Genomic DNA, 20,737 nt, shown 5'->3' with positions numbered 1-20,737 from the left:
AACCCACCCTTCCCTAAGAGGGTTATATGTCCTCACCCAATGCCCTGTGACTTGCAATGCTTCCAGGGAGATTTGATGCCAGGCTGATCTTGTGACCTGCTTTGGCTAATGAAATGAGTAGAAGTGATGTAAGCCAATTCTCAGCAGAAGCTTTAAAAGGCCGTATTAGTTATCTACTGCTGTGTAACATATTACCCCAAACACAGTTTCTGGGAGGAGCTTGGCTGGTTGGTTCTGGCTCAGAACTTCCCTTGAGGTTACAGCCAATATATCAGCTGGGACTGCAGTCAGCTGAGGACTTGACTGGGATTGGGAGGTCTGCTTCCAAGGTGACTCACTCACACATCTGGCAGGTAGAGATGGCTGTTGGCAGGAACCTCAGTTTCTCACCTCAAAGACTTCTCCATAGAGATGCTGGGATGTCTTTGGTACATGGCAGCTGGCTTGCCCCAGAGCAGTTATCCAAGAAAGAGGCAGAGCTGCAAGCCTTCGTGTGAAATCACACACGAGCACTTCTGCCATAGTCTATTAGCTAGAAGTCACTAAATCCAACTTATTCTCAAGGGGAAGAGAATTAAGCTCTACCTCTTGAAGAAAGGAGTTTCAAAAAATTTGTGGACATATTTTAAAACCACCACAGAGGCATTGAGATTTTCTGCCACTCTCTTGTCCTTTCCCTCTGCCACGAAAATGGCATGTCTCAGATTGACTGTTCCTCCAGGTGGATCCTGGATCTTGCAAGTGGAAGAGAGCCACAGCTGCTGTCACTGGCACAGGCAACAGTAACATGAGTGGTGAACATATGTTGCTGTTACAAGATTCCAAAAGTGAGGGTTGTTTGTTATAGCAGCATAACCAAGTGGAAACTGCCTGATACAAGGTGATAGGTCTGGAGGCAGGGATGCGGTTTGGCCTGAGGCAGGGGAGGGGGAATTGGAAGGTGGAATGGAGATGGCTTAGTGACCGATGGGCTATGGGGCTGGACTGAGGGGAGTTGTCAAGAGAACTCCAGAAATAGTTGCCTGATTGTGTGGTGCTCACTCTGAGGGCAGCTGGATGTCAAAAAAGGGGTGAGTAATCTAGAAGAGGCTTCATAGAGGGACATCTGGTGGGAGATGGTTCTTGGAAGGCTGGGCTGGACGGGGTGTTCTACTTACTGCCAGGGAGCCTGCTCCAGCCCGCACAGGCTTAGCTCTGGGGGTCTCTAGCTTGGCTTAGGATGGTGCGCACAGGATTCATTCATTCATTCATTCAGCTAGCATTTGTTGAGTACCTACTCCATGCTAGGCACTTTTAAGCATTGGAAATATTAGGATAATAAAGGTGTTGACTTCAAGGAGTTTAAAGTCTAGTATAGTAGGCACACCTTTATCCACAGTTTCCCTTTCTGTGGTTTCAGTTATCTGAAAAGGCTATCTGAAATATTACATGGAAAATTCCGGAAATGGATAATTCCCATGTTTTAAATTGCACACCCTTCTGAGTAGCATGATGAAATCTCCAGTCATCCTGCCTGGGAAGTGAGTCATCCCTTAGTCCAGTGTATTCATGCTGTAAATGCTGCCCAGCTTAGTCACTTAGTAGCCACCTTGGTTATCAGATCAAAAACATCGTATATACTGTACAGGGTTTGGTATTGTCTGTGGTTTCAGGCATTCACTGGGGGTCTTGGAACGTGTGTCCTGTGGACAAGGGGGGACTACTGTAGACGGAGAGAAGTTAGGATCTCACCTTATCTCCTGCTCATTGTCTGTCCCACCAGATGAGGGTCTTTCTCTACCTTTCTCTGCCAGAACATCTGCTAGAACCTCCCTGGCACCACCCATAGGCTCGTCTGGTGGCCGTGTTCTGAGTGTGGCCTGATGGGTTGAACCTCCCTCCCCACACCCTCATTAGCCCATCTTTGTGGTCAGCCTTGTCAGTCCCATCCTGGGTTACTGCATTGACCCTGCCTTGAGTGGACAGAGATGTTATTAGATAAGGCAACCTTGAGAGTAATCCAGAGAGTACCAGGCTTTTGCAAGCTAAATCTTCTGGCACCAGGACTGGTGTGTTCTCATTGTCTGAATGTGTGACCTTCACACTCACAGTGATGACTGCTGTAGCTGTTGCCACAAAATCCATTTTCAAATAATAACATTTATTTGAATATCACTATCTCCATCTCTGTCTAGTTTTTATCCCTAGAGTTTCTTTATGCCTCTGTTACAACATCTTGGTTCTTCAGAATGGCCATAAAATAGAGTCAAGGTACATCAGATTTCCTCCCCAGGGATGTTAAGTGCAGTAGAACAGAAATCTCCTTAGTAAAAGAAAACATGTTTTGCTTTTCATTGTTGAAAATGTATGCAACATTTCCATGGTACAGGATACTTGTTATTAGCCAGTAACTTTTATTATGAAGATTATTTTTTTCATTTCTAGCAAAAAAGAAACCAATAAAAGTGTTTCCCAAGGTTGGACAAAGATTGGTCAGACAGAGGTCAAGGGGAGATTTGTCATTAGAGTTAGTATCTGATCAAAAGGAGGGGACTCTTGGGTGTTTGTTCCTTAGTGTGATGACCAGAGACCTGGAGTATGTGTCCAGAGCCCAAATCCTAATCTGGGCTCCACCATAGACTGGCTGCAGGGCCTTGGGAAATTTCATTCCCTGGTCTGGGCCTCAGATTCCTCACCTGTAGATTGGGGTCTCCTGGAAATGGACACAGCAATCAGACATTGCTGGTGGTGGTGAGAGCAGGCAGAGCCCCTTTGCAGAGCAATTTGGCAATAGCCAGTAGCATTGAAATGCAACCAAACCCAAGATTGAGCAATTCCACATCTAGGTGTCTCCCTTAGAGAAACCTTCACACGTGCACAGGGATGTTTACTGCAGCATCAATTGTAATGACAAACGATGGGATGCAGCTTACATTTCAGGCTGTGAGAGGGGTGAGTAACATGTAGTCTATTCATATAATGAGATCAAAAGCAGTTCAAAGAAATGTATTAGACTCATGCAGCAATATGGGTAAATCTCAAGACAATCATGTTGAATGAGAAAAGTGAGTTGTGGGAAGCAGTGGAGAATGTTATGTGGAACATTCTACTCCTAATGCAAACCAACACACACACACAACAATGCTACATGTTATCTTGGGTTCCTATGTCTATGCAAAAGCTTAAAAACTGAACCAGAAAGGTGCACATACAGTTCATGATAGTGGTTGCTTCGGCAGGAGGAGAGGAAATGGAAATGGGAATGAGGAAGAAAGAGACTGAATCTAGATGTAACACCATATACATTACATGTATATCACACACACATTATATATATATTACATATATGGCGTTATAGCCATATATGTTCAAATTTTATAAATTTACAAAAAAGAAGACAAAGCAAGTAACATCAACAAATTGTCAGTTCTGGGTGGTGAATAAATAGGTGTAATATAAGTGTTGTTTGTATGTTTTTCTTGTATCTCTAAAGTGTCTCAAGAAAATTAAAAATGGAAGCATACCCATAAAAGTAAGCTAGAAAAAAATCATCCAGAGGAAGAGGGTGATTCAGTCTTTCAGTCTCAACTTGCCCTTGCCGGACCTCTAGGCTAGAGAGTAGTGGGCTGAGGGTCCCACACCCCTTGGGATTCTCTCTCTGGGAAACTCCACTCACAGCAGCTGTTACTCATCGCCCCAAACCCAGGGAGCCTTTGAGCAGTGGGTGTTGCTGGAATGTAGCATGTGAACAGGAGAGGGTGGAATGTAACAGGCAAATGAGGCTGAGACTCGCTCACAAAGGGTGCAAGGTGGCAGACGGAAGAATCAAGTTTGAAGTCTCCCCCAGGATTTTCCAGGGCAGAGGAGGTCGGAGGTAGGAGACACTCTTAGCCATGGGCCCAGTGCAGGTATAAGGCCTGGAGGTGTGACAGGAGCAGAAAGCTGGCTTGGAGCAGCTGGAGGGTGGAGCAGGAGAAAAGGACATGGAGTTGGAGGTGTGGGTTTGGGCCTGATCACGCACAGGCTGGGAGCGCCCTGCCTGGCACCATGGACTCCCTGCTGAAAGGGCCAGGGAAGCAGCAGCAGCCTTGGAAGCCGCCCGCATGGAGCATGGGATGGAGGGAAGAGGCTGGAGGCAGGAGTAGGAAGGTCCCGCTTATCCAGACGGGCACCTGTAGGCAAGAGTGGCCCTTGCTGGGGCAGTGCCAGTGGGGAGGAGGAGTGGAACTGGCCGGCAGGCACGATGACAGCGACGGCAGACCCCTGCTTTTCACCAGGCTCAGCATCTTACACACGTTAATTTTTTACACACATACGAAATCCTCCCAGCAGCCCTAGGAGGTCTGTGTCCCTTCTACCACCTCCATTTTACAGATGAGAAAACCGAGGTAAAGGGAAGTGAAGTGACTTGTCCAGTGCCCTCCACTGGTAAGTGGCACAGCCAGGCTTTAATCCAGGCAGTCTCATCTGAGGGAGGCTCAGATGAACCCCCACATCATATTGCTTCTGGGATAAATGCTGGGTAGAAACTGTGATGCTCCCTTCCAAACAAGACCCACTGATAAGAGCTAAGGTGGCCTGTTGCCGTCAAGCCTTTGAAGTGGGCTTTACCATTTCCAAGGGGCTTTTATCCCAGCATTGTCTCCAAAACCACTCTGTGAGGTGCACGGGGTAGATACCAAAATTTCCATTTCAGAGACAAGAAAACTGAGGCTTAAGTGGATTAAAGACTTGCCAAGACCCCGGCTAGTGAGGCTGAACAGGCCTCAGACTCAGGGCTCTGGCTTGACCCTGCCGACTGGGCTGTTGACCTTCCACTCTCCTTAAATCGTCATCCCTGACCACTTCAGGTTGACCTTGTACTGCAGTCTCCTCCCCTCATTTGCCTTGAGATGTTCAGGAGGAGGCACAGAGTTTTCTTGACTTCATCTTGTCCTGGTGGCCTTTCATGGAAGTGTCTTCCTGAGTCTACTATTCCCGCCTACTGTCTCCTGGCAGATATTTATTGATTAAAGCACAATACAGGCCTTTTGCTGGCCTCCAAGGCTGTCTTTCCTCCAGGAGGCCCAACAGAGCAGTGCTTGTGGATATTTTTATGGGTCATGTTTTAAAAATTACATCCAAATTAAATTTGTGCTGATTTAATTAGAATATGTAAGCTGAGGGATTTCTTTATTGCTCCTGCTGCTGGGTCCTGAGCAAATGGCTTCTCTCTGGAAACTGCTGTTCTCACCGTGAGCAGATGAGGGGCAGGCTGGGCTGTCCTTTGTCTGCCTATGGGTTAAATGCGCTTAGGAGGTAGGAAGTCAGAACTGGACGTGTCCTTGGGACCACCAAAATCCTTGTCTCTCCTTGCACAGAAGACAGACTGAGGCTCAGAGAGGGGCTTTGAACTGCTTAAGGTCACACAGACAGGGCCACATGACCTCAACAACTGTGGCATCTTCTAGGAGCATCTGTGCAGACAAAGGTGAGGTCCAGTGAAAAAGAATCTCCACTTGGGTACTGTGAGTTACCACAGAGCTGGAAGTCAAGGCCTGAGGAACAGCTGTAGGCCTGGGAGACCCTGTAGTAACACCTTTGGGGGAACCTGGATTGGCACACCTGCAAGGCAGAATAATGCCCCCACCCCTAGATGTCCAAGTCCTAATGCCCCGAAACCTGTGAATATGTTACCTTACATGGCAAAAGGGACTTGGCAGATAGGAATAAATTAAGGATTTTAAAAAAATTATTAACTAAAGCCCATGTTTTACTTTTTTTAAAAAATTTTGTCGATATACAATGTGATTGATTATTGTGGCCCATTACCGAAACCTCTCTCCCTCCTCCCTCTCCCCCCTCCCACCCAACAATGTCCTTTCTGTTTGCTTGTCATATCAACTTCAAGGAATTGTAGTTGTTATGTCTTCTTCCCCCCCACCCCCCGGTTTTTATTTTTGTGCGTGTGTGTGATAAATTAAGTATTTTAATAGGAGGAGATGTCCCTGGATTATCCCGATGGGCTCAAGGGAGTCACAAGGGTCCTTGTAAGAGGGAGGCTGAAGGGCCAGAGTAAGCATATGTGACAGTGGAGGCAGGGGAGAGAGAAAGACAGAGAAATTGGAAGATGCTAGGCTGCTGGCTTTGAAGATGGAGGAAGGGGCCACGAGCCAAAGAATGCAGGAGCCCTCTAGAAGCCAGAAAAGGAAAGAAAACAGATTCTCCCTTAAAGCCTCCAGGAGAAACACAGCCCTGATGACCACTTGGTTTTTGGACTTCTGACTTCTGGAACTGTAAGAGAATATATTGTGTTGTTTTAAGCCACTAAGTTTGTGGTAATTTGTTACAGCAGCTATAAGAAACTGATACAGGTCATGAAAGCAGAACTTGAAGTTGGAGAGGGAGACTGGATCAGCAGGACATTTTTGTTGTACGTGGCAAAAACGTTAACCTGAATTTTGTAAATCCAAAGAGAAGAGAAGAGGAGGGGTCCATTGGCTCCTGTAACTGCACAACCCCAGGGTGAACACGGCTTCAGAGGTACAATTGCAACCAGGCAGGGCTTGGTTCCTTTCCAGCGCTCAGCTCTGCCTTCTCCTGAGCTGTTTTCAGCCTTAGGCTTTATCGATACCAAGGTTAGGGTAGCGGAATCAGACTTTATTTCCTCACATATTGAAATCTTGGGGCAAAGGGACATTTTTTTTTTCCTTCCAGAAGCCTCAGCTAAAGTCTCATGGAGTCTTCTGAGCTCCCATTGGCCACGTCCCAGTCGCGCAACTTGTAGCTGAGGCGACCGCGGGGACTGAGACCAAGAGAGTGGTGGATCCCCAGATGAACGAGAAAGGTGTGATGACAAGAAGTCAGGAGGTGGGGTGGGGAGGAATGGTAGTGCGCCCCAGAGAAGCATGGTCCCTGTGGAGCAGGCCAGCGTCTCCTTCAGGACACATCATTCGGAAGGGCAGCGTTTCAAATCCAGTGTCACCACCTACGCGCCGTGTAACCCTGGGCAAATGAGTTAACATCCCAAGACTCATAATGCTTATCTGAAAAGTGGAAAGGCCAACACCTACCTCTTAGGGATGTTGTGGGAATGGGAGGTAATGTGTGTATAAAGCGCCCATCACAGTGCCTGGCCTGGAGGAGGTCCTCAGGAGGTGACGTGTCCTGACGGTGGTGTTGACTGCAGGATGATGGTGACTATGGTGATGAGGACGACCCTCAGGCCTGGGGTCTGCAAGTGCATGCAGTGGTTTCCTCGTCGCCCAAAGGACTGGCTCACATACATTTTGGGTGTCCAAATAAAATAGTAAGTTAAAGAATAAAAATAGCTAAGAAAAAAAATCAAGTGTATCTTTTGGCACAAAATGGAAATGGTATAGTCTCCAAGGGAAAGTTTTCATTCAAATGCCACTGTTCAATCTGAATATTTAAAAATATCTTCCTACTGGGCACACCCAGTTTCTGTCTCTTGGAATGAAAAGTAGATAACAAAATTCAACAAACAACGGCTTTCCTCGGCATTTAACAACGACTCCTGACTCAGGGTCCCAAGCAAATCTGCTGTGATTCATTCTCTAAGTCTTTTTGCACCCATTGGAGGAAATGCACCTGGGGTCCAGTTAACCCGGGGGCCAGCGGACTTTCTTCCACTGGGCACTTCCTCTGGCCAGAGCCCATGACGTGCTGTGGCTCAGTCTGCTGGTGTCAGTCTTGGGCTGTGGTGCCCCAAGTGGAGAGAGCTTCCCACCAAACCTGACCAATGGACAGGGGTGGGCTTAGCCAAGCTCAAGCAGCCCTCGTTCACTGAACGTGTCAAGTGACGGAGTTTGCTTTCATCTGGAGCTGACCTTTCACGCTGAGGATTGGCAGTAGGTGCTGGGGACTGTGCACTTGAGCACTATGGTTGGGGCAGATGCCTGGGGCAATACTTAATTTCATCTCTTTTTTTTCCTCTTTGCTTTGAGACCAGCATCAAGAGCGGGGGCCGGGGTTGGGTGTCCCCACCACACAGACAATATATCTTTGCCATCTGAGGTGAAACCACTTTAAATTTAGTTTCAGAAGTTGATAACTCTTGGAGACAATGTTCTCTAGCCACTTAGGCTATCTTCATCACTTCTATGCTGCATTTCCCAAATCTGACGGGGTGTAGTCAGCATCTCAAGCATGTTTCTGTGGTCCAGGAAGTGTCCATGGCCCTTGTTACTCCATCTTTGCTCTAATGAAATGCTAGATTATGGTTGCAGGAAGATGAATCATGCCACAGCCAAGAGAACACTTCTGAGAAAACCACTGTTAAAAGGATAATTGTACAAGTTCTCCAGTGTCTTCTGAACTTTCTTTTTTCTTTTTTTTTCACAAGACAGGGGAAGGCCAGAGAAACTTCAAGCAGTTAATTGCTGGGGTAATGGGTCAGACCCTGAGGAAGTGGCATTTATAAATTGCAGAGCTGTCCTGGCCATTGCATGCAGGTGGCAGGGTAAATTCCAGATCCCATACCCTGGCATTTAATACTCCCTTTACCTGGTATCAACATCCTCTGCATGTTTATCTCTAACCATTTCCCCCTTTCCTTGCATTCCAGGAAGTTGCACAGAATATTGGTTATGCCTTCAAAATGCTGTGCACTTTCAATCTTCTAAACTTTTACACTTTTTGGAATAGTTTCCACCCCTTTATTTGATGGGAGGCCCCTAGTTATTCTTCAAGATCTACACAAATGTGTCCCTCTCAATCAAAGCCATCCCCTACTGCTCCAGGCAGAATCAATCCGTCTCGACTTTGTTTTTATAGCACTTTGCTCATCCCAAATTATAATACTTTCATGTGGTATTTCAGTAATTTACCTTACATTATATCTCTCTCACTGGCTTGTGAATTCCTTGAAGGCAAGAAACATGTCACATCTTCTTGTATTCTCGGTCCTCGGCATAACACTGTTCTTGGCACAGAGGTGCTGGATAAATGTTCATGGAATTAATGGCTGAACTAACAGGCACCTGTTGGAGTTTTTGAGAGGATTTCTGGTAAATATTATCCCTCTCCTTCAGCTGAGTTCCAAACTAAAAGAGAAGTGACAGGATTATCATGAGGAGCGTTAAAATATCACTTAACATGGCCAGGTTAGAGGATCATAGATTAGTAGAGTCAGTCTACACTTTCGGACCACCCAACTGAGAGAAAAAGCTCAAGTCTGCAAACGAGGTCACCATCTCCCACTGGTGTAGGTAGAGAAGGAAGGAGAAAAGGAGTCAGTTTCCCAAGGAATTTGGTGCATTTTCTCTACCTGATCAAGAAACAGTGGAACAGGTTTCCACTGCCACCGACCTGGTTGTTTACTCCACCTCAAGGCTTGTGAAGAGGTCAAGTGCATTAAGCGAAAGTTCCTCACCCTGGGAGTCAGAAGACAGGAGAAGTCTTTCCCTGTAACTTGTAAGCGCCTCAGATTTTTTTCCTCCTCAAGTGCCTTTCATTTTCTGCCTTATCTAAGAACTCAGCCTCGTTTTCAAGACAAACTTTAAGTAAGAAAATTAATTTTCTCATTTCTCCCTTCTGCCCTCAAATACTTCATCTTTTTTATGCTTTGACGGAATTCCTTCATTGTTCTTTTTTTCTTTTCTACCCTTGTTGCAAATAACATATAATACTGGCGGAAGTACACCCGAGATTCAGTTCCTGTAATCCTAGGGGGAGATGCAGTCATCTCACACTTGTCTCAAGTAGTTAAGTACTTGCTATGTGGCAGACTCTGCCCTTGTACTGGGGACAGGGAGCTATATCAACAGGGTTCATGCCTTCAAGAGAATCAGACTCTAGTACAGAAGGCAGTTGTGGAAAAGGAAAATCACAATTGGGAGTGAAACACAATGATAGAAGCACAACACACTGGGGGGGATGCAGAGTTGGGGCTGATTAATTTCATTTGAAGTAGTAGGGGGTAAGAATTTTCCAGGTAAAGGAAACTCAACTCGTGGGTAATCAAGGAAGGCTTCCTGAAGGAGGTGACTTGTAAGCTGGGTCTCAAAGAGTTAGTCATCAATAGGTGTTATGACACGTGAGGGGGTGGTGTGTGTGTGTGTGTGTGTGTGTGTGTGTGTGTGTGTGTGTGTGTGTGAATGTGAGATATTTTAAGAAATGGCATGCATGGAGGCCAAGAACTATGGAGACACTTAATGTGTGGGAGCAATCACAAGTCAGGCAGTGTGGCTGGAGCATGAGATTCTCGTTGGACAGTGGCTGGAAAGGGAGCTGGAGAGTTGCAAGAGGATGAGTAAATCAGGAGTTCAAGTAAAAACTCTGAGAAACATATACTTTTAAGAAATAAGGCATTTTGTGCAGGTTGATGTAATTCTGTGCTCGAGACAGCGTTCAGAAATGAGAAAGCAGGCCAGACTGAGTTGCAGCCCTGGACAGGTCCTTGTTTCAGCACCGTGGCCAGCAGCTAGCACACTCTGATGTTGAGTTACAACCTAGGGTGCTAAGGTGCTAGGAAGCAGGAAGTGGGAAGCTGCTGAACAGTTGATGTTCAGACTCTGCTTTTAACAAAGAGTGTGTGTTTGATTACTCACAAACTAGTGCAGAAGAGTTCTCTTAAGAAGTTGATGCTGTGATTCAAAGTTGGGTAGAGTTAGCAGGCATTTTTTCCTGAACATCATTTTTTCTAAAGGCACCATTATTTCTGAAGCACAGAAGAGCCAAACCTTGAGCCCCTATTGTACCCTATGACACAAATGTTCTCTTCCATGCATGTGCTTTCATTATGATTTTGGGTATATGCACCAGCTCAGAAACTAGAGTCTTTGGGCTCAGCTTGGAACTGGGGCCTCTCGAAAGGAAGCTGCTCATTACAGTCTAAAAGCCAGAATACACAATTAAAAATCTCAATTTGTTGAGAATTTTCAATTTGTTATTTAAACACTTAAAATTTTTTTTTGATGTGAGGTAGAAATAATAGCTATTTCCAATACCATTTGCTTTCACACACCTCCCATGTCTGGCATGTGTAAAGAGGCACTCTTTCCCTTTTTGCTGCCTGATTTAGCACCTTTCATTTTCCTTTTCTCCTGTCAGCATCCACAGGGCTGGGTGTAAAATTGAGCTATTATTCACCCATCTCTAAACTTGTTAAGTTGCTGATTCTATGGTGCCCAGGAAAGTGAGACTGGTTGGAGAGGAATACAGGTTTGCCTGGATTGGACAGGACTGGTGGAAAGAAGTGGGTTCCAACCTAAGATCCACAAGAGGGCTTCAGTGGATCTTTGATACCCAGAAATTATTTGCAAAATGGTGTGTGTGCACGCATGTGTGTGTAGGGGTGGTTGTACATTTTCACGTTTCAGTGAAGCAAACATATAATTTTCTTTAGATGCTCTAAGAGGCCCGTGACTCTCCCAAATGAGTTAAGAATTACAGGATAAAGAATAGATTTAGAATACTCAATCATCTCTGCCTGAGGTTGCTACCCACATCCTTACCCCACTGCCCACCCTAGGGGCCAAAGTAAGCTCTGAGGTAGGCTAGACCATGAGCCACATGGAGGAAAAGACTATCCATATTTCCTACTGTTACGGGCCCAGAACTTAGACTTACACCTGGCCTATAGATTATCTTTGGATAAAGCAATGGGCTTGATTGGTAGGGTGGAGGTAAGTAGGTAGTTTTCAGGGATTCCCTTGCAGGGAAAGAGGAGGAAAACCCAGATTCCTAAGGTGTCTAGAGGCCAGAACTGCTCTGATATAGTCTCAAGTGACCAGGTTGGTGGCTCTGCTGCGTAGAATGACACCAAGTGTGGATTTGATCAGTTAATAATAATGATGGTAAGACTGAAATATCCCAGGACTCCACAAGAAAAAAAAATGGTAGTCATGTTGCGGGGGGTGGGGGGTAGGTCAGCTCTTTTCTCGAGCTCTAGAAAGAAGGAATATCCTTCATATGCCTCTTACTTGCTCTCCCAAATAAAGTTCACATGATTCAAAGCAGGTCACCAAGTGGCATGACCTGGAAGGACATGAATGTTTGTCTCTGTGTGTGATGGCGGGGGAGCAAGCTGAGGGTGGGTGAGAGCTGAGCATTACTAATGACTCCATTATATTCTCTTTAGGTCAAGGCTTCTCAGAGAAGCTGAGGATAGAACCTCATGGTCACGGGTACTGTGGGAGAGGGGAAGAGGAGGAGCAGCTAGTGGCCAGAGGTCTGTCTGTGGAAGAGTCTGTGCTCCACCTTGCGCAGGGCCTCAGACTCCTAACAGGGTAGGGGAGGAAGGCACAAGTGTGAATGTGGGACACGTTTCTCCTGTGTTCTAGTCCTCACGAGACAGGCTTTGCATGTCCTGCCTCCTTCATTCTTCTCAAAGATGCTGCAGGGTAGATGCCGCTGGATCCATCTAGAGATGAGGAAACTCAGGCAGAAAGAGTGCAAAGGGATTTGCTTTTTCCACACACAGCTCATTTCAGAGCTGGGAGAAAGATCTCAGGAGCAGGGTGGAATCAGATAACTTCAAAGTTTCTTTCCATCCTGGAAGTCAAGTTCAAAGAAAGTGCAGGAGACTGAATAATGATCCCCTAAAGATGTCCGTGTCCTAGTCCCCAGAACCTGTGACTATGTAACTTTATATGGCAAAAGGGACCTTGCAGATGTGATTAGGTTAAGAATTCTGAGATGGGGAGATTATCCTGAATTATCCAGATGGGCCCGGTATACTCACAAGGGAAAAAGTGGAAGAGGGCGTTAGAGAGCCTATCAGAGGAAGAAAGGCACAGAGAGATGTCTCGTTGCCGCCTTTGAAGGTGGAGGAAGGGGCACTAGCCAAGCGATGCAGGTGCCTCTCGGATCTGGAAAGGGTGAGGAAGCAGATTCTCCCCTAGAGCCTCCAGAGAGGACACCACACCCATCCCAAGGCCTCCCTATTAGCCCAGCGAGACTCATGTCAGACCTCTACCATGTCAAAAATGTAAGCTCATAAATTTGTATTGTTTTCAGTCGCTAGGTCTGTGGTAATTTGTTACAGCAGCTGTAGAGAATGAACACAGTTGGCAAAGAAAATGAAACCAGGCGCTGTGAGAGAGTGGCTGGGGGCAGCTGGGTGTGGCTGGGGCTGGCCTCTCTGGGTAAACAACCTTGGAGTTGAAACCTGAATGCCACCAAGGCGCTACTTCTGAAAGATCTGAGAAAACAGCTTTCCAGGTAGAAGTAGAGAGCAGAGGACCTGTGATTCCAGAAGAGAGAGAGATTAGTGTGCAAAGACTGCAACTCAAAGTGTGGTCCGTGGACCAGCATGTTCACCTGGGGCAGTTGGAAATGCAGACGCCCTGGTCTCGTCCTAGACCTGTTAAATCTGAAGCCCCAGGGGCAGAGTCCAGGAGTGTGCTTTTTGTAAACCTTTTTTCGTTGCGATGCTCACACATACAGAAAAGTTGAAAACACAGTACAAAAGGCTTCTATTTTCTTGAGCCTTTTGAAGGCAAAATGCTACCAAATGCGTCATCACTTTCTAATACTTTAATTGATATTTTCTATAAATCATTCTCCTACCCAACCACAATACGACCATCAAAATCAGAAGATTAACAATGATACCTTGATGCATCGAATCCTCAGAACCCATTCAAGATTCTCCCATTGTTCCCATAATGTATTTCATAGAGAAAAGATCTATTTCAGAATCATGTGTTGCATTTAGTTCTCGTGTCCCTTTAGTTGCCTTTGGTGTGGAAAAATTCCTCAGTGTTCCCTTGACTTTCAAGACCTTGATGCTTCTGAAGATTACAGGACAGTAATTTTGGGACTCTCTGATGCTTCCTCATGATTAGATTCTCTTTATGCGTCATTGGCAGAAATAGCACAGAAGTGACGCTGCGTTCTTTACCTGGCATCCTACCCGGTGGCATGTGATTTCAATTTGTCCCATTAGTGGAGATGTTCACTCTGATCGCTTAATTAAGATGGTGTCTGCCAGACTTCTTCACTACAAAGTCACTCTTTTCCTCTTTGTAATTAATAAGCGTTTTGCAGGGAGGCACTTTGAAATGGCATAATTATCTCATTCCTCGCTGCATTTCCGATTTACTCACTGACTCATGTGTACCCATGTGGACTCATGGCTTCAGTCTCATTCGATGGGGTACCTCCACCACTGTCATTGTTTAGTTGGGTACTCGAATGATCTCATGTCTGATTAGTGGGAGCCCATTCAGTGTCTTTTGTTTTTTTTTTTTGACATGTCCTGCAGTGGATTAAGTTATGTCCCCCCAAAACTCATTGAAGCTTGAATTGTGTCCCCCAAGTTTTATGCATTAGAAACCTAGCCCCTACTGTGACTGTTAAGTGGGTGGAAAATCCTATTATGGTAATTGAAAGGTGGGGTCTTGAAGAGGTGATTAGATTATAGGACTGTGCAAAAGTGAATGGGTTAAAAATGGTGGTCAGGGGCGTGGTTCTGAGGGCTTTGAAAGAAGAGGAAAGTCTGTCTTTCTCTCTGCTCTCTTTGCTCCACCATTTTTCAGTTTGATACCCTGCCATCACTTAAGCCACCATCAAAGAAAGCCTTCACCAGATGTGTTCCTTGGACTTTGGACTTTCTAGCCTCAGAAAGTCTTAAGCAATACATTTTGTTTTCTTTATAAAATACCCAGTTCCATGTATTTTGTTATAAGCAACAGAAATGGACTAATACATGTCCCCATGATTCTTTGAGTACTTTCTTTTTTTCTGGCACATGATCTTCCAGATTCATCTTGTACCTGCCCCAGGCCTAGAATCAGCACTTTCTCCAAGGGACCCTCTTTCCTTTTAGTGGAAAATGGTATTTAGAAGTCAAGATCTAGGTGCTAGACATGTTCATTGCTATTGGAGTGTCACTTATTTCAGGGTTTTTTCAGAAGACAGAACTAAGAAATGTTTGTAGTATACAAGTACACGCAGGCATTGCATTTATATTTATTTTTATATCTAGCTCTAAATATGGAAAACCATGAGTTTATCTCAATGCATCCAATTAAAATTCAACATCACAAAATCCAGCCTAGTTTTCTCCCTTTTGATGTTTATAACTCCCTTCCCTAATAATGCCAACCCTGGTGTATTCATTTCCTAGGGCTGTTGTAAAACAGTACCACAAACTGGCTGGCTTAAGCCACGTAAATCTAATCTGTCACCTCACAGTTCTGGAGGCCAGATGTCCAAGATCGAGCTGTTGGCAGGGTTTATCCCTTCTGCTATCATAAGAGAGAATCTGTTCCATGCCTCTTCTCTAGCTCTTGGTGGTTGCTGGTGCGTTTTGGCATTCCTTGGCTTGTAGACACATCACTCCAATCTGTCTTCATCTTCACATGGACACTTTTCTATGTGCATGTCTCTGTGTATAACTTTGCCTTTTTTTATAAGGACGTCAGTTATGCTGGGTTAAGGGCTCACCCTACTCGGGTATAACCTCATTTTATTAATTGCATCTGCAACAACCATATTTCCAAGAAAAGTCACATTCTGATGTACTAGAGGTTAGGATTTCAACACATGGATTTTGGGGGATGCAATTCAGCCCATAACACCTGGCTTCAGTTTCCCTTAATGTTTGCTTGGTCAATCCTCCTAATGTGGCCTGTCTTACATCCCGCTGCCCCTCCTTCCCCATGTGGGACCTGCTTATCCTGCCTGGGCTCTGAATTCTACTTTAGGCCACTGCCCCGACAGTGTGTGGATGCTGCTCTTCCCCACTTGGGCTCTGGCACCCCATGCTGGCCACTTGTCTGTAGGGACGCCCTTCTCTCCTTTCTTGGCCTGGGCTCCCTAAACAAGGCTGCCCCATCTCCCTACTCAGGATCTGAGCCTGGTCAGGACACTCACCCCTACATGGCTGTCCTCCTCAGCCAGTCTGATCATCACCCCATGCCAGGAGGCCACCCTGGGGTGACAGCTTGGGTGCTGGCATTCATGTTGTATCCCACCCTCCTCACCCTGTAAGGTGCCAACAACCGTGCAGGTTGTTCCTTTCCTGGCCCCTGCTCTGGGCCACAGAGGCTGCCCTGCCCTTGCATAGGTGCCTACCTTGCTCTGCTGTACCTGATGACTTTAGGACAACATGTTCAGGAAGGAAGGGCATAGGAGAAGGCAGAGAGGAGGAAACCGAGGAGGAGGAAGAAGGGGAATCTGTGTTTCCACAAACCTTCTAGGTGATTCTTATCATGTTGCAGACCCCTGGCCTAGTGGTCAGTGAGCTGGGGACACAGCACAGCATGGAGCTGGGGAGGCAGGCAGGGGCCAGGTCCTGGAGGGCCTCCTAGGGCTCTAGTAAGGAGGCTCTAGTTTATTTTACTTTATTAGAGAGTTGACAAAAATAAGCTTATCTAGGGCAGGAAATCTTTCATGAAAGATGTAAATTAGTTCCAGGTCTCTTCTCCTGAGAAGAACATGAGTCATTGGTTACCCAAACACATCACCCACCCCCCTCACCTTCCTTCCCTCCAGCTTTTGGCACTCCTGAGTCTCTCCCTTCTAAAGCGACAAACACTTGTGAGCCGGTCTGCCTATCTGCAGCTCTGAGCTGCCCCCCCCCTTTCTTTTCTTTTCCAGACTTGCTTCTTGCAAGTATTTCTACACTGTTCATCTTCATGTCCTGAAATCCTACTCACGCCTTGACCCAGTGCAATCTGGCTTCCACTCAGTTTTGTTTTTATTTTATATGCACTGAGAAGAAGGGTTTTAAGGAGACGAACATAACTTGATTTTTGTTTTTCAAAAATCTCTCTGGCTACTTTGTAGGGAATGGTTTCAAAAAAGCCAAGAGAGGAAGCAAGATGGTCAGTCAGAGGCTGCTGCGCTGCCAGCTGGGAGAAGAGGCTGGTATGGACAGACAAGCACCAGGGGACTTGGAGGAAAGGGGACAAATGGGGGATGTGTCAGGTGGGTGGGATGTAGGGAGGGAAGGAGAGCAGTCACTGATGATATCTAGACTCTTGCCCCAGAAACTGGGAGTATGGAAGAGGAACATATTTGGGGAAGGGGGTATCTGGGAATTCCATTTGGGTCATATTTTGTGTGAGATCCTTATTTACATGGAAATATTAAGTAAGCGGTTGAATATATCTGTTTGGAATTTGGGGAAGGGGTCAGGATTAAAGATCCAAATACAGAAGTCATTGGCTAATTGGTGGCAGCCTCCTGGAGGAATCTCTACAATGGTATTAGCTTCGAAATGTGACTTTACTGTGACATGCTAGGGAAGGCTGAGAAATGTCCCAGAGAGGCATGAAAGCACTGGCCCAGTGGCAGCCACCAAGGGAGGGGCTGTCAGCAAGCTGTGGACAGGTGGCCGGTCACCATGTGTCAATACTGGTCTGACACTGACTTGCGGAATGGAAGAAGTGCTAATATCCTAGTGTGGATTTATCCCTAGGATAGTCACTCATGCCAGACTCATGAGACCAACTCCTAAATTGAAGAACAAAGTTTGCTCCAGCTTGATGGTAAGTTCAAGGCCCCACTCAGAGCCCCAGGCCTCAGCAGGCAGTTCCTGTCACTCTCCAATTCAGAGATACCGTGATACCCTGCCATTAGCAGCTGCCCCGATAAGTGCAGGGCACTTTAGAGTTTACAATCATGGTGAAATCCAGGACCCCATCTGATCTTCACACCAGCTCTCAGAGGGTTGGAGAGATTTTTTTTTTAGCCTTATTATATAGATGAGGAAATAAAGGCTCAGAGGTTAAGCCATTTGTCCAAGATCACACGTCCAGGCCATGGTCAAGTAATGACTTCAGACCAGGACTGTCTGCTTCTAAAACCTCCGCCCCACCCTCACCCCCTTCAGAATTCCCAGTGCCTCAACCATGGCTGTGACGTGAGACCTCTGTCTCTGGCATCTCTTCCTCAAGCCAGCCAAGTGCTCCCGGATGCTGCGGTTGACGTCATGTTGTCTCATCCCCAGCCTCAGTTGTTCCCCTGCAGGGAGGCTGCAGTTTTCCTAACTACCTGGCTTGCTCACGGCTCCCTCTCCTCCTGGACTGTCCTTTACCCTTCTCGGCGTCAGAGCTCGATCTGCCAGCTCATACCTTTGGCTCTGTTGCTCACGGCCCTCCAGCCTCTCCCCCTGACTCTCCCAGGGAGGTCTCTCTGATCGCTCTGGCCTCCCCACCCTTCTTTGGGGTCTCCAGATTGCACCCCTGGCGTGACTGTAGCACATGTTAGTCCACCAAGCAATGTGGCCTGTGATTATGCACACGCCGTCCTCCACAAGGACTCTTCTGACTGTAGTTACTTCCATCTCAGGGTCTTCAAGGTCAAATCAAACATCTCTGCTTAACCCAAGGGGCCTGATTCAACTTTCTCTGAGTCAGCAGAAGCAAGTCAATCAAACATGAACTATGAGTCACATACTCTCCCGGAACTTTCAAGGTTGTCTACTTCACCTCTGTGTCTGATGCTACCTGAAGTCAAGGCCTTCCTGACACATAGGGGCTCACTCTCAGGGCAAGCAATTCCTTCTTTGGACAGATATCCTGTGAATTTCTTCCCTTTTCCCCTCAAAATGTGTGCACCGAGAACATTCTCCCTCCCTCCCTCCCAGGATGGGGCGGTCCTGCTCAGGGAGGCCATTCATAGGTGTGAAGACTTGATCCTGACCCTGAGCCTTCTTTAAGTAAAACAACCTTCTACTCTGTGTATCATCCAGGTCTGCACTATCCTGGCCTCCTTCCTAAGACACACTTTAGTTTCTTTGTCCTGGAGACTCTTTTCACCTTCTACACCTCAATGAAAATTTAGGCAGAATTCAACAAGTATTTATTGAGTGCTGTCTCTTTGATGGACCTTGGTCCAGAAGCTGAGACTAGAGCTGTGGATAGAACAGACAAAAATCCAGGTGGAGCCTACATCCTGGTGGTCAGCTGCATCTACTGTGGTGTGACTCTGCTCCTTTCCTAGTGTTTGAGATGATCAGTCCCCAAAGCTGTGGTAATTCTTGGCTGCCAGGCCCTGTGCTAGGCACTGGAGATGCAAAGATGAATAGGCTATTGTCCTTGCCCCCAAAGCTCATGACCCTATTGTATTAAACAACCTGGTTAACAGGTCTAGATTGAATCCCTCAATCTCTCTCTCTCTTTCACACACACACACACACACACACACACACACACACACACACACACACACACACCAGTTGCAGGATATCCACCAACTTATGGTACAGGCAAATCTGTGTGGGTGCTAACATTAGAGGGTATGCATCAGTGCCAACCCGAGAAATTGGCTTCCACTCACCCCCCTACCCAGAAGGTTCTAAAGGCTGGTTCCTGGCAGAAGCCTTGGAGGAGTTCTGTGGGACATAAAGCTGGGTCTATTGAACTGCACTGCTCTGGGTTAGGTGAGTAGTTATCAACAGTCAAAGTGGTTAAATAATCACCAAACCACATTATTCAGAAATCATGCTCCTTAAGAGCTCCCCATATAATACCTGGCAGAAAGTGCTAATCTACCCCACGAGATGGTGTTCTATTTTTCTAGACAGGAAGCATTTTCTTCGGTCACATAATGACTTTCCTTGACATAATAATGAAGGAATGTGAATTTAAAACAGCCTGGGATGCTGGAGCATTCTTTGTTATCTGGGGGGCTGGCTGCATGGAAATAGCTTGAGTAACTGCTGGCTTGCGGGGCCGCGTCTTCATTGAATTAACTGCTTACGAAGACTGAAGTTTACCAAATTAAATTTTAGTGAGTAATTTCTGTTCACATAAACGGCAGAAATTAAAGCACCGTGGAATCGGTAGATAGGCCATCGCATGGGGCTGACGTCGCATCGGGGGAGTGCTGGGGAGTCAGGCACAGCCACGAAGATCAAGACATGGTCAGCAGGAAGCCCATCCACAGAGCCGGGGAGGCGGGATCCTGAGCTCTGGAATCAGGCAGGTCCAGGTTCAAATCCCAGGTTTTCCACTCACTCTTGGTATGACCTAGGGCACGTCACCTGAGGCCCTCTGAGCCTGTTTCCTTATCTGTAAAATGGGCTTGAGTAAAGGCTGTCATAACGAAGCAAAGTGGATTACATTTATGAGAGCACTTAGTTATTGGTGAACATCTGTGTGAACGTTGCTGGTGGTTCCAGTCTGAGGATGTTGAGCAGGAACAAATCAGAAACAGGAAAGAAAGCTCCCTCTGGTATTCCATTTTTTGCAGGGTGGTAGGCAGCTGAAGTTGGGTACTTCCTAACCCACCACATGACAAGATGCAGAGGACCTAGCTCTTCTGGAAATAAGATTCCATCAGACACAACCAAACAGCAATTCATCCAGCAGGTTAATGGTCAGTTGAACTGATGAACTACAGCCAAACCAGTTGCTACGATGCCAAAGCAATAGATAAAAAACAGAATATTTGACTTCCCTGTCCTTAGTGCAGTAGAAGAAATAATGGAAACAGTAGTTTCTTATATCTGTACAGAAGCCGTGTGTGGAAGGTCAGATTATTGTCTAGTATCCACTCCCTCTTCCCCCATCCATGGATGTTTATTTGCTTGCACCTCAGCTTGGGGCTTGGCCATGGACCTACTTTGGAAGATTAACAGACATGATGCCAGCAAGGACTTAAATGGGCTGTGCAGCTCAGTACGACCCTGGCACGTTGGCCACGGCCATGAGAAGAGCTTCTCCAGCTAGATGCTTCCCCTTTGTCCTGGGCTCAAGGATAAACACACAAGGAACCGACCAGAGCCCAACTGATGACAAGGAACCAAGTCTAGACAAACCCATAGCCTAAAGCAGAGCTGAGCCTCCAGCCAAGCTCACGC

This window comes from Cynocephalus volans, chromosome 10 (assembly GCF_027409185.1).
Source record: "Cynocephalus volans isolate mCynVol1 chromosome 10, mCynVol1.pri, whole genome shotgun sequence".
In the NCBI taxonomy this organism is placed as follows: Eukaryota; Metazoa; Chordata; class Mammalia; order Dermoptera; family Cynocephalidae; genus Cynocephalus; species Cynocephalus volans.
This window is presented reverse-complemented; position numbering follows the sequence as displayed.